Source organism: Lissotriton helveticus, chromosome 9 (genome assembly GCF_964261635.1).
Source record: "Lissotriton helveticus chromosome 9, aLisHel1.1, whole genome shotgun sequence".
NCBI lineage: Eukaryota > Metazoa > Chordata > Amphibia > Caudata > Salamandridae > Lissotriton > Lissotriton helveticus.
Window position 1 is genome coordinate 27,824,629 of NC_136070.1, and position 14,546 is coordinate 27,839,174.

The 14,546-nt window shown below is 47.1% G+C and overlaps 1 protein-coding gene across 2 annotated transcripts in view; it reads left to right on the forward strand.

Annotated features, from left to right (window-relative positions):
• Positions 1 to 1,728: 1,728 nt before the first annotated feature.
• The window catches only part of HEATR5A (HEAT repeat containing 5A), a 314,530-nt gene continuing 301,712 nt past the window's right edge, over positions 1,729 to 14,546 (forward strand). The window contains exon 1 of one of the 2 annotated variants that reach the window (XM_078659395.1): positions 1,729 to 1,851. The gene's annotated coding sequence lies outside the window, so the exon portion shown is untranslated. Of the gene's footprint in view, positions 1,852 to 1,909; positions 2,042 to 14,546 lie in introns of those variants that run through there. The other variant, XM_078659394.1, reaches the window with a different exon arrangement.

Consider the following 14,546-nt stretch of genomic DNA (forward strand, 5'->3'; position numbering starts at 1 on the left):
GTTCTCTATGGCAATATTTTTGTTTATATACTTATTAACAGTTGGCAACACATATAGAAATTACATCATTCCAGATAGCAGAAGACCTGCACAGAGAACGTAGTTGTATAATGAGAACATTGGATAGAACAATTTAGTGGGTCATATCACTCACATTCATGGGAAACGTTTTATATTTCGTGAGTTGACATCCATACGTTCTAGCTATGTATACATTGAACTTTAGCGACAAGGCGGCTAACCATCCATGAACCCTTTGTCCATTGAATTGCATATTATGAGTAATCTGTGGTTCCCTCGATAGATAGGGAATCTCCCGCTATGGTGTGTGGGGTTGAATTGTTGAGGAGGAGAAATGAAGTAAAGGGATCCCAAATGGCACGGGGTCTAGGTCTCGGCAGCAGTAGGTCCCAGAATGCTGTTAGTTGTTTATGACAGTACATGAGGTCGGTGAGCCAAATTTAGACTGTAGGAGCCATTGTAGCCCCTAATGGTTTGTAGGGGAGAAATAAAGCTGTGGTGAGCGACTGGGGGTGGGGAGTGGCTCTGTTTGGTTCAATTGCCACGTGTGGTTAGAAAGGTCTGGGGTGTATCCAATAGTATAGGTACTGGGTTTGAGCGCATAGTGCATATAATTGCATGTTTGGGGCTCCCATCCCCCCCAGCGATTGTGGCAGCGTGGATAGTTCATAGGTAATCCGAGGTTGACGCCCGGCACATATCAGCGAGATCAGGTTGGATTGTAGGCGCTTAAAGAAACAAATGGTGAGGGTGACTGGAATATTCGCTAATAAGTAAAGGAATTTGGGTAATATGATCCTCTTAGCCAGGGCGACACGGCCCGCCAAGGACAGAGGCTATGTAGTCCACAATGAGATTCGATCTTCTAGCCAGACGTCTTGTCCGTAGTTGGCTCGCCATAACTCCTTGGGGTCCCTGCTAATCCAAAAACCTAAGTATTTGGTTCGGCCAATGGTCCATGTTAACGAGTATTCTGTGGAGAATGGTAGGACTGATTTGGCCCAGTTCATCTGTATGCCAGAGTAACCGCCAAACCTCTCTACTTCGTGTATCAGTGGGGCTGGGTTGGACTGGGGGTCAGTCGAGCATAAGGTGATATCATCTGCATAGAGCGATATTATGAGGCCACGGGATAAGAAGCCAATGCCTCTATCTGCGTGGTGTTGATGAAAACGAGGGGCTCCATAGTGATGGCGAATAACAAGGGTGACAGCGGACATCCCTGTCTTCTCTACGGCAATATTTGAATCATTGCACAGCAAAATGTTAGGTTGTCTGTAATGGTAATATGATTCAGGACATGTTAATTATCACTCATATGACACAGGGCTGTCAGACATTAGCTCAATACAATTACAGCCACATGGCAGCTCTGAAGTTGTCCAAATAATGAAAAAGAAACAGCAGATCTCTCCAAAGTCCCAGTTTCTCCCCATGCCAGGCGGGCTGGGGCTGCTTCCCTCCACAGCCCTGCATCTGACACTAGTGAATGGCACTCTGATAGGCAGCTCTTGTGCCCCTCCACGGCCAATCAGATCGCAGAAACCATAACCATTGACGGTGAGTGGGCGTGCTCAGCCTGCAGTCGCTCAAAGGTCTTTGTAACTGGATTGGCTGTCGGAGTTTCTGTCAAGTTGTTGATTGGCTGATGTGAGTCGGCTAGCATACGGCGGCGTGTGATTGGCTGTGGAGTCAATGGGCGCCCCCGTCCCCCTGGCAGGGAGTGTGCCCATTGCCAGTGTCCGCCTTCCTGCAGGGGCCGGTCCCGGGGTGTCTGCCCCGTCAGCGCGCCGACGGCCTCCCCGAGGCGGCCGGAAGAGCCCGTGACCCGTAAGTACGCGGGCTCCGACCCCGCAGCGTCAGAGGTACTTCCCGCTGCCGAGAGCCACCCGGCTGCTGCGTGCGCGGTGAGGTCAGGAGCGCGTCACCTCCGGCGCCCCACCCTCTGGGGGACCGCGGCTCCGCGCCCAGGGCTGCTGCAGACCCGCGGAGCGTCACGCGCAGGGGCCCGGCGGAGACGGTGAGTGTCGCGCGCACGAGGGGCGGGAGGAGCCCCGCACCCGGACACGCGGCTCCGCGGAGCTGAGGGCCCCCTCCGCGGGGGCGGGGCCTCTGACACACTGCAGACTGCTCGAGGGCGGGGCTCCGCCCGGGTGGGGGCCCTGCCTGCCTCCTCCCCAGCCCTGCATCCCCTCCTGGGTCCCTCAGGGGACACTCACCAGCCCAAGGCCAGAAAACATCTGGGAGACTCGGGGGCCCCTTTCACATTTGCTGTCGGGGCCCTTTGTGTGACCCCCGCCCCCAAGTTGTGGGGCCCTTTGTGTGCCTTCAGGTGTTCTTATATGTGTGTTGTTAGTATTGCACCCCACTGAATGTAATCTTTTCCTTTAGCAATGCCCTGCTTGTCATTGATCTCTTCTATACCAGATCCCTCCTTGCTTTTACCCCTTTCGCTGGTGCTCAGCTGGTGGTCTCAGTGAGGCGAGCTTAGCTCACTGAGTCCGCCGTGGACAGCTTGCATGCTCAGTGGGCCTCAATGATGGGAGCTTAGCTCACTGAGCCATCTTGTTACCACCATCTGTATGGAGTCCGAGTGCTCTCTGGTTTAGTATTATTCATGTACCAAAGTCCTGCTGCTCAGGGCTTGGGTTGTGTTTGTGATGTGAAGATTGCACTGCTTGGGCCAAGAGTGTTTGATGAAGGACATCCTGGGCCCTTACACGACCACTTAGTGTCCTGCTCCCACTCAGGGACACGAGGACTAGTTACAATGAAGAGAGGGGACATACTTATGTGATGTTGTCAGCTTGTGTTTAGCACCTTTTTTGCCTTTCGTCTGACACCAGTTTCATTATCCGTTTTTTTTCTGGGAATTCTGTTGTTGGTTGTATTTGGTTGCAATAGATTTAGGGGTCTATTACCAACGACTTGCGATAATTATCACAAAACGTGCTTAGCTCTGTTTTTCTTATTGCTGGCTATCTGGATTTCATTGCCGTGATAGCGCGGTATTATCAACTCTCATCTCAGAGGCGATAAGAAATCCAGCGATAGCGGTGAAAACACCCATTATCGCGAGAAATCCAGAGATAACTGAGCAGCGATAATAGAAAAGCTTGCTGATACGATAGTGTGTACTTAACCATACAATACACCTCCCATAGGCAATAAGGCTAAGTCCAGGTTTTTTGCCGGCGTTAGAATCATGCGATAATGGGGGTTTAGCGCGCCTTTTGTTATCGCTTCGCTGTTCAGGGGCCGTTTTGTTAATACCGCGATGTTGGTTTTGCGATCATTTCTCATGTTTTCTTAGGAGGGAACACCTACTTTGCATCTCATTAGCGATAGCTATTGCTGTCATGAAATGCATTACAAAATCGCCTGCTAACATGCACTAATGCATGTTAGCGATGCCTTGATAATATTGAGATAAAATAAATAACCGCTTTTTCTGCGCTATGTGCCGAAAAAGCGGCAATATATCTCTTGATAATATGTCCCTTAGTGTGTCTGATTTAGTTGTGGTTTTTAATGCTTCATGCGAAAACGAAGCACGCTTCCTTCAGCTATAGCTCTTTCTAGTGTCCGTTGTGAATAGATCAGTATGTTAAAGGACTGTTACGTTTTTTCATTTGCGTGATTGATTGTCCTCCGTCTAGGCTGTGAAGATTGTTTGCTAAGCACATTCACTAGTCTTGTATCTAGCTCTGATGCAATGTTGTCTGGGTGCACATTGTTTTAAGTCAACTTAAATGCGAAATCTCATGAATTTTGTGAAATTCCTTTAAAAAATTCAGGAAGTTTTGTTTTTAGAGCAAACTATGATAAAATGCATGACTTTTCCTTACATGAGCACGCACTTTAGGGGGGAGAAAGCGAAGGAAATCAGCACATTGGAGGGAAAAAAGCAAAGGAAACCAGTGCAACTAAAAGTTAGTGGCGTACAGGAGCATGGGGTCTCGTTGAGTAGAGAGACGTAGAGTGGAGTAGACAGTTGTAGTGTAGAGTGGTGTGTCATAAAGTTGAGTGACGTGGAGTGTCTTAAGATGGAATGGCCTTGAGTGAAGTCGCGTAGAGCGTGGTAGAGTTGAGTGACGTAGAGTGGTTTGGGATAGAGTGGAGTAGAGTATTGTGGCGTAGAAGGTGTTGTAGCGCACTGCCTTTACAGACAACACATTTGCAATTGAAATGAACATTACCTCTGCACAGACATGCAGGTTTATTGATATAACTATACACTGCAAAAATGATAATGTGTGGAAATATTAAAATGTTTTCGCTGCATTTCAGAGTTACCAAAAAGTGTGTTCCTAATTTTTATATATTCTGAAATATTTGCAAAGCTTATTTTACAAACGTTTAAATGTTGTTGTGTGGTAAGAAAAAAAAACATTGTACAGCCTTCCTCTGGCACTCCCCCAGGAACAAGCATGATTGTCACATAAACCCTCTCACTTAGAAGTCAGAGAAAAAAAAGTAAACACCGAGATCCCTCAGTAGACAGCGCCCAACATTTGACCTCTGTCTTTGAATGCTCATAAAATATGACAACATAAGAAAAACAAACAATTTTAAGGCCATTTTACAGAAAGCATGCACTCGTGGAAGAATACAGTAAAAAGGCTATGCTCCACAGGAGTGACAAAGACCTACTGGTCAGGCTACAACAAATAAAGCCAGCAAATAGAAAGCAAGCAAAGATGAGTTAAAGAGCACAAATCCAGTGATAAGCAATGGGTGAACTGTCTTCCCAGGGAAGAGTTTCGGACGTTCCCAAGAAGTCTTTGCAATCCTGACAACTTTGCTGTCTGGTAGGCTTCGACCTGAAAAGGTCTTGCAAAATCCTAGGAGAAGACTAGTTTGAACAGGAAAAGTTGTTTGGCAATACTTTTTGTGTGTAAATGAGTCTCCTCTGTGCATAAAAATGATGTCAAATGTTTAATTATAAGTTTTGTGTAAAGCAAATTTCTTGGGCGCAATCATATTTTGGCCCAGGTCTAGTTCTAAGTAGCACGTGGGTAGGGTCTGAATGATCAGTCATCAACTCGCCTATTGTTCTGTTACCCTTGCACCAGATTGCACAACACAAGACAGTCACTACTGAGCTGGATTTATTAACTTGGAAAAGGTTTTAAAAGTTGTAGTGGTTTAAGCTGGTGACCATTGATTGCATTCTTATCTGTTTGCTTTCTAATAATATGGTGGTGATCCACATACTGTGAAATATTAAAAAGGCCACTAATAAATTTTGATGAGAAGGAACTGCCCATCGATAGCTCATCTCCTGTCCAATATACATACACCACTGTTTCGCCCCTCTTTTACTTATGTTGTGATATTGTCAGAAGTGTATGTATTCTGGGCTAATTTAGCTTGCACCCATTTATTGGTATACAAATCAGCAATTGCATTTAAAAGGCTGATTGGAGTACCCCACTATCAGCTAGTTTATAAAAGAGTTGGACTGATTTTGAGGTGGGGACCTAGTTGTTAAATTCAAACTAGCCTTCAGCACAAGTTCCTTCTATACCTCAATCTCAGACTCTCCCTAAAATGCAACCTTTACCCCTCACTGCGCCTCGAAAGTGTTTTCTTTAATCGACAACCTTAAAAAGCTTAAAAAAGCTCATGCCTCTCTAAACTTCTCTAAGTCTTTTGACTTCTGAATCGCTCAACCACCCAATTTCTCATGCTCAGGATTTTTAAAATACAACTGGACTCGCCCACCCTATAATTATATTTCAATCCCTTGCACATGCTCTCTCTTCTGACAGTTCTCTCCTCTGAAGAAATGCCAACAATAACACTAATGTGTTTGGTATTGATAAGAAGCAGTCTGCAGAGATATCGGATTTTAATACCCGTCTTGTTTTGTGATGACAAAGCAGTAAATGATGATGGGGCACAAAAACGACCTCATCCCTGCTCTTTGGCTGCCTCAGCTGGGTCTCCAGAGACCCAAGAAAAGAGGTTTAAACACAGGAAGCTTTCGGACATGCCTGACCAGGTGTCCATAGACACATAGAGGAATGATCGACATTGATCCACATTTTTACTACCAGTGAAGCAATGAAGGGCAGATGACTCTGTGACGCTTCCAGCAGTCGTCTCCCTGCCTCTTGAGATCCACTGCTGACCCACAGGAGACAGAAGATCCAGTCCATGCTCAGCAGCTGTTCATTTAAAAAACGTATCCATTATCAAGAGCTACCAGTTTCAGAGTTCTGGTAGCACACTAATGCTGGGAATAAACTGTTCCCTTGACTTTGGATACACATGCCTGAAAAGGGTTAATCTGGCTTGGGAACGGTGGCATGTTCAGTGATGAATACACAATGTTAGCATGATTGGAACACAATTACAGAAACCCCCCTAGGTATGTGTAGTTGACTCCAACACAAACCTGTATTGTAGTTAAAAAAAAAAAAAAAAAGAGGTGGAAGAATGAGTAATGGCTGATTTTGGTGGTGGGAACAAACAGCCGATCCTTGGCATGTGCCATATGCAGGAACCACGTATAGTGACCTTTACACCGTCCTGCTGTCATTTGAATGGCATAGACACACGTGACATCACTTGTACTCTGGCATAGTATACTGGAATGTCTCTTCACCAAACTATTAGGTAGCCATCTATGGATATGACCCTGAGCTGGCAGAAATTCCGGGAAATAAGAGTTCACTGCTTTCTTTATGTATGGGATAGAATGGTGTTAATTACACTACAAAAAAAAACAATTAACCTTTGAATTCATAAGGGTATAGGCAATTTGGCATTCGGACACCTTGAGCGAGTCAGCTTAAAAGTACAATCAGTCAGTAACCACTCCACTTAGTCACGTCAGCATGTCTTAAGAAGACTTTTTTAGGTTGCAGCCTGCTAGACAGCACAGCTATTTGGTTTGCTAAAGACATCTTGGGGACTTTCAGAAAGTTGACCTAGGAATGCATTCAGCCCGTTGATTACAATTGGCTTTGTTGTTTTTAACTCACATTTTCTGGCTTTCTAGCTAGGCTCGTGTCTAGAAATGATCGCAATACAAGTATTTACTTGCACCGATTGAGGTGAAATACTTTGAAACTTTGAACTGTTCTTGAAAATACTCAACTGCACAGACCATGATGCAGTGGGGCGATACGGCGGAGAGACTAGCAGTGTGCTCCCAGATTCGAATTTTATTTGCTTTAGACTCTCGTGGTTCAGTTCATCCCTCTGCTTGCCTTAAGCGTGTTTACTGTATTTTTCCGCAAACTCCCTCTCTGTAAACAAGCCTTAAAATCTTGCGTTTATATTATCACATTTGGTGTGCATTCAAAGACCAAGGTCAAATGTCATACGCTGTCGGACTTCAAAGTGAGAGGATTTTTGTGACAATCTTGCTGGAAACTGGAGGTATGAATGAGTTTTTTTATAGCACACAGCAACATTTAAATGAACTGTGTAAGATTTTGGAACATATCGGAATTGGGACATTCAAATTAAGCAAATGTTTGTTATTTCTGAAGTGTGTTGGAAACAAATACTTTAATACGATCAAAACAAATCATTACACTAGGTGATGCAATTTCCACACATTTCCGTTTGTGCACTGTATAGTTTTATTAATAAAAGTGTATATCTGTTCAAATGTAATGCTCATTTGAATCGAAAATGTGTTGTCTGAAATGTCAGTACAGTACAGTACCATACCATACATACTCCACTCTGCTCCACTGCACTACTCCACACCACTGCACTCTATACCACTTCACGCTATGCCTCTCTAGCTCCGAACAGTAGAGGAGGGTCCAGAGATCCTCATTCTGGATATTGATTCCTATGATGATGGAGAAGCTGTGCACGAGGCTCTGGACCTTTCCAGCCTCGTATTGTTAAGTAAAGGTGGGGGTGTGAGCATTTGTTCCTCCCTTCCTAGTTATCGAGTTCAGCCAATAGGATAATTCCTTTTTGTAACACAGGACAATAGTCAAAAATGGTTTAAGTAGAAGTGGTTGTTTTATTGGCACCAACCGCTTTGTAATTCCATTGTGCAAAATGTCGCTCTTTTAGAAAAGGAACAGCCGACACGTGACACGTGTTTTGCCGTTCGTGGCAAGTTAAACTAGGACTTTCTTAAGGCTAGTCACTGTATTCTGCAGTCATTGAGTCAAAAGATACATTTACACACTCCAATTTGCTTCAAAATAACAAATATAAATGTCCAAGGCGAGTAGTGTCCATTTGCTGTCTGTGAACTCGAGTAAGGTCCCGGGGTAATCCCATATGAGAGGCGATCCAGCGGTACCCTGTACCACTCTACTGTATGCCAGTGCATTCTTCGCTACTCTTTCACCACTGCACTATACTCCACCAGTCTAGGCCACACCTATCTACTCTGCACAACTCCACTCTATGCCACTTTAATGTACTCCATTCTGCATCACTTCACTATCTGCCAATTCACTGTATGCCAGTACACTCTACACCAATGCATTTTGCTCTGTAACACTCCGCGCCCCTGCATTTGATGCCAATCTACTGTACGCCACTCTAATCTACTATGCACCACTGTACTCTAATCCACTTTACCATTACATTCTATGCCACTTTACAAAACTGCACTCTGCTCTGCACCACTCTACTGTATGCCACTGCACTCTACACTACTCCACTCTGCCACTGCACTCCACGCTAAACCACTGTGCCAGTGAACTCTACATCACTCCACTCTACGCCACTCTACTCCACACCACTATGCCACTGAAGTCTGCACTGCTCCACTCTATGCCACTTCACTCTATGAAACTTGACTCTACTCTGCGCCACTCTATACTCTGTGTCACTCTATTGTCTCTCCACTTTACTATGCACCACTCTAATCTATGCCACTGCATTCTAGGACTCTGCGTTGTATGTCACTGAAATCTATGCCACTGCACTCTACAATACTCTACACCAATGCACTCTACACCAGTCCACTCTATGCGACTCCACACTATTCCACTCCAAAATACAACACTGTCTGCCATTCCACTCTGCAACACTTCGCCATTCCACTCTACGACACTCTCCTCTATGCCACTAACTTTTAGCCGTGTTGGTGTACAAAAAGACTAACACACATTATTGGCTTTGGCAATACATTTTTAGCTCATGCAGCTGCCTCCAGCGGTTGCAGAAAGGGATCTCGAGAGCTGACCCAAGTGTGCGCTTTCTATCGTTACTATAGGGCACCCTGGAGAAACCCCCGAGGTAGGATGTTAGCGCCCGGGGCCACACCGCACTGTTGAGGTACATTATGACCAGAGGCCTCCGATGAGCAGCTAAGTGACCGAGAGGGGTTCCTCCTGCAAGTCACATAGTGGGCAGGCTGATGGGGTGGCAGCATGGACCTCAAGAGGCGTAAGACGCACAAAGCAGGATGGATAGCAGCTATCTATCTTGTACATTGGTGAGGCTACCGACACCTGAAAGGTGGGATCCTTGTTATTCACGTGGGTGCAAGGTGTGTGTCCAGAGCTTCTGTGGCCCATGGACTTGCAGAGACCTCAGAACCATATGCACAAGGGTCGCCCAGTAGGGGCTACACGAAAGGCAGTGGTCTTCCAGGGTATCTGTACCATTGAGAACGTCTTCATGCTAAAGCTTTGATGCCAGTGGCAGGGCGTGCGGAGGCACCCCAAGATGTTGTGGGATGCTTGTTGAGGGCGAGAGTCTTGGATCCGATGAACCACCTCCCTAAGTGAGGTGTGGGAGCCGGACCAGGCTTGGATGGTCCCAATCTTGGACAGTAGCACACGAGGAAGATGGAAGCCCTGTGCAGTCCATCTCTGTGCTTGTCGTCCTGCAAGGATGCTGCGGCCCTTCTCAGTTCAGGATCAGAGCTGCTCCTGCATAGAATCTGGGCCAAAAGAAACGCCACCCGCGGATTTTACCGCCAGCTATATGGCTCCGTAAATGTATTTATTTAAAGCATTTATAAAGCGCCTTGACACCAACTGGTATCCTGGCGCTATTCACTAAAAGGGTGAAACTAGACAAGTCGTGCAGTTTTCTTATTCAAAGTTGCACTAGCGCACTCGTGCAGAATTTCACAGCAGTACGTGTGTGGAATTGTATAAAAAATAAAAAGGGGCCGCAGGATTTACAGTAAGAAGCCTGCCCTTGGGCAGGCGTTCATCCGTGGGTCTCTATCTCCCTCTGCATCAGCGTGAGTGCTTAGGGTTCTTGTGAATAATAGCTTTCAAGCTTTCCCAACGCGCTTCAGTAATTCTCTCTTCTTTAGTCAGCCGAGGCCGCCCCTGGGAGGCTGCCTTCATCTCCCCCGCCCTCCCTGCCTCATGCATCTTGTTCAGACAGCATTCTGCTGCCAGTATCGATTCCCCATCTCGCTACAAGCCCGGCAGTAATACGAGTTAATCAAACTTTTATAACTCTGCGGGTCGGCTGGTTACAGATGTTAATAAGCACCGTGTAGCTGTTTTCTGTTGGCAGCAGTTTCCTCTGTGGATTTTCTTGCTCTTGCCCTGTCGTCGCATCGATGCTGCTGAGAGATGTTTTTTTGCTGGCGCTGTGGCTTTCTGTTGCCCTCCAGAGCTGTCCACCTCCCCTGTCTTGCTAACAATATTCGTAAGTGGACTTTGGACCCTACCCTTTTATCCATTGGCTTGAGAGTTTGTCATTCAAGTGTTGACTCCACCCAGGGGAGTATGGATCTTTAACCTAATGTTATTGGCTGTTAGATTGCTTCCTTCCGTCTCCAATTGAGTGTTTGCATTGAACTGCATGAGGGGTTAGTTTACAACAGTAGCCCTTTCCGTCTACTCCTGCTGGCTCCCTACCTTCAGTCACTCTTAATATGCTAATATTGCATGTGTTGGCACATTAATTGTTGTTGTTTTTTATCTGCAACTCTGTTTGTACTTCGATCATTTGTAAAGCGCTCTGATACCCGCTTGGGTCACATCTGCGCTATATAAAACTTTATATAAATAAATTAAAGTCAGACCTGTTGGCTTTCCCAATGCTTGTTGGATGTGTTGACGTAGACCCTTGATGGTCCAGCTGTGTAATACTTTGCTTGAACAGGTGTTCTTATGGTCTCTTTGCGCTGTTCTAGTTCACAGGCGTGTATTTCGATGCACGGGTCAATCTTCTGGTATTTGTTAGTGTACCTTTTGCACAGCTGCAATCGCAGGACGTGGCCACATGCATGCCTTGTCTGTCGGATTTGAGCTCCATTTCCCTCTAACACCCCCTTCCAGTCTCATTTCCCATGTCTCTCCTGATCGCAGCAGAGCAGTCGCTTCGACAGTTTGGCTATATTGTTAATCTGCGTAGACTTTTCCCACTCACTCCTGCTCTACGATACTCCTGCTGGGGCTCGGCGGAGCTGGAGAGTTGACAGTTCCCATTCGCTCCTGCTCTACGATACTCCTGCTGGGGCTCGGCGGAGCTGAAGGGTTGACTTTTCCCATCCGCTCCTGCTCTGCGATACTCCTGCTGGGGCTCGGCGGAGCTGGAGGGTTGACTTTTCCCATTCACTCCTGCTCTACGATACTCCTGCTGGGGCTTGGCGGAGCTGGAGAGTTGACTTTTCCCACTCACTCCTGCTCTACGATACTCCTGCTGGGGCTCGGCGGAGCTGGAGAGTTGACAGTTCCCATTCGCTCCTGCTCTACGATACTCCTGCTGGGGCTCGGCGGAGCTGAAGGGTTGACTTTTCCCATCCGCTCCTGCTCTGCGATACTCCTGCTGGGGCTCGGCGGAGCTGGAGGGTTGACTTTTCCCATTCACTCCTGCTCTACGATACTCCTGCTGGGGCTTGGCGGAGCTGGAGAGTTGACTTTTCCCATTCACTCCTGCTCTACGATACTCCTGCTGGGGCTCGGCGGAGCTGGAGGGTTGACTTTTCCCATTCACTCCTGCTCTACGATACTCCTGCTGGGGCTCGGCGGAGCTGGAGGGTTGACTTTTCCCATTCACTCCTGCTCTGCGATACTCCTGCTGGGGCTCGGCGGAGCTGGAGAGTTGACTTTTCCCATTCACTCCTGCTCTGCGATACTCCTGCTGGGGCTCGGCGGAGCTGGAGGGTTGACTTTTCCCATTCACTCCTGCTCTGCGATACTCCTGCTGGGGCTCGGCGGAGCTGGAGGGTTGACTTTTCCCATTCACTCCTGCTCTACGATACTCCTGCTGGGGCTCGGCGGAGCTGGAGGGTTGACTTTTCCCATTCACTCCTGCTCTGCGATACTCCTGCTGGGGCTCGGCGGAGCTGGAGGGTTGACTTTTCCCATTCACTCCTGCTCTACGATACTCCTGCTGGGGCTCGGCGGAGCTGGAGGGTTGACTTTTCCCATTCACTCCTGCTCTGCGATACTCCTGCTGGGGCTCAGCGGAGCTGGAGGGTTGACTTTTCCCATTCACTCCTGCTCTACGATACTCCTGCTGGGGCTCGGCGGAGCTGGAGGGTTGACTTTTCCCATTCACTCCTGCTCTACGATACTCCTGCTGGGGCTCGGCGGAGCTGGAGGGTTGACTTTTCCCATTCACTCCTGCTCTGCGATACTCCTACTGGGGCTCGGCGGAGCTGGAGAGTTGACTTTTCTCCCCGACACAAACCTGGAAACAAATCTCAGATCTCTTGACTTGGTTGCACTCACCTGCTGCAGCGCCTGCAGTTTACACTGATGACAAGCATGCTGAATAATTTAGTGGTCCTTTGTTTTATGTGTTTAAAGACGTATGGGTCCTTTTACGCTTGCGTCCATGGTATCTCCTGTTGTCCTACTCTGGGCCATGATGTTGGACTTGAGCGGGCGGCGGATCTTTAGGATGACCGTGCGTGGGCCGTCTTTGTTACTGCTCAGTAACGCAGTGTGAATGACTGTTCTTTTCTCTCTGGATCCAGAGAGCAGCGGATCCGCTTCATTGTCTGGCCCGTGGTGTGTCCCTCCGTTCTCTCCATCCGCTACATTTCCCAATGTTTTGTGCATAAATGCGCGATAGCTAGACTATGTGGAGACAGATTGCCATCAAGGATTCAAGTTCCACCATAAAAATTGCTGATGCAGACTGCATAGTTGTTTTACTTTTGTGGGCATGGGTTTTCCAAGGAGGTGCTACACACTAAGCGCTCGAGGACTGTGGAGCTCCAGGGGCAGGTGGGCAAATGGCAGGGTGCCTTCCTTTTCCCCCATCTGCGCCATAAATCACCGTCCACCTTGGAGGCCTCTGCCTGGTGAGCTTGTACAGGTTCCCAGAGGACCGGATCGTGCCCTTGATGCCAGCTTCTCAGGAGGTGGTATGTGGGCTGCGTATATGTCCGAAGCCGCCCCCTGGAGTTCAGCCCCAGTGTGGACTGGCTTGGGCTGATGGAGGAAGTGGGTGGGGGCCCTGAGCTGAACATGCATTAACTTGGGGTGGCCTGTTTAGTTGCTAAGCAGGATGTGGCACGCGCATGGAAACTGGAAAGGCCACCAACGATTGGGAGTTGGCGGGCAGGGTTGGACTGGTGAGCCCATAAAGAAATGCCTGTTTTCAAAGCGCGTGGCTGTCCCCAGGAGCATGCGCAGATATGAGGCAAGTGGTATAATAATTATGGCCCGTCAATTTGAAATGGTACGGTTGTACACCTCATGTACCCATGTCCCCTACAATGCTACTCATATTTTTCTCGTATTTTCGACTGTGTGATAAGCTCTCATGCGGTAAAACTTCAATAAAGCCGGTTATAACGTTTTTTTTTAAATTGTGGCATTTACCACGGTAGCGCCTGGTGCAAGGAATTTGAGAGCCACCTTACGATTCAAAGCGATGTCATGTGAGAGGATATTGGAATGACTTGACTTATGAATCAAGAGGGTTCTTTTGTATTTATCCCAAAACTAAAAAACATGTTTGAAACTTAAGAGTCCAGTGTGACAATTAAATTTAAAAGTTACTGTTTTGTGTGCTGACTCCAGTGTTCCCTGTGAAGTTTCCCAAACATTTTGGACTGATATAGAACGTGACTTTGACTTAAAAAATGTACTGTTTCTCAGTAAATCTTGAGATTCTCTCCCCTTGGAGAAGATCCCGTTAGGAATCCCAATGGAACTCTTCTTTCAGCCTATCTAATTTTGCAACGTTTAAATGAGCCATTAATGCTTACAAAAGGCATCTTTTGACATAAACCTCTTAAAAGGTTTCTTCTGCCAGGATCCCCTTTCAGACTTGTTTCTTTAATTGAGTTTAGGAAGATAGTTTTAACATGCAGTGGTTTCTTTTTAATCTTATATTGCTACAGTGGAGTGTTGCCTGTCTGTATTCATATTGAAATTTTGGCCCATTAATGTGGCCCACAAGTAAGTTCTAACCCCCACATTCTGTCTGCACAGAATATTTTTGTAGTAGAACCTAAAAGCTGAAATTGATCCAATACAGGGCCGGACTGGGAACCAAAACCGGCCTTGGCAAAGTGCTTGGCCTATGGGGGGCGTTTGGGGTGCGACCAAGCTCTATGCCGGGGCTGGGTTTCGGCCAATTTTGTTACAGGGCCGATTTTG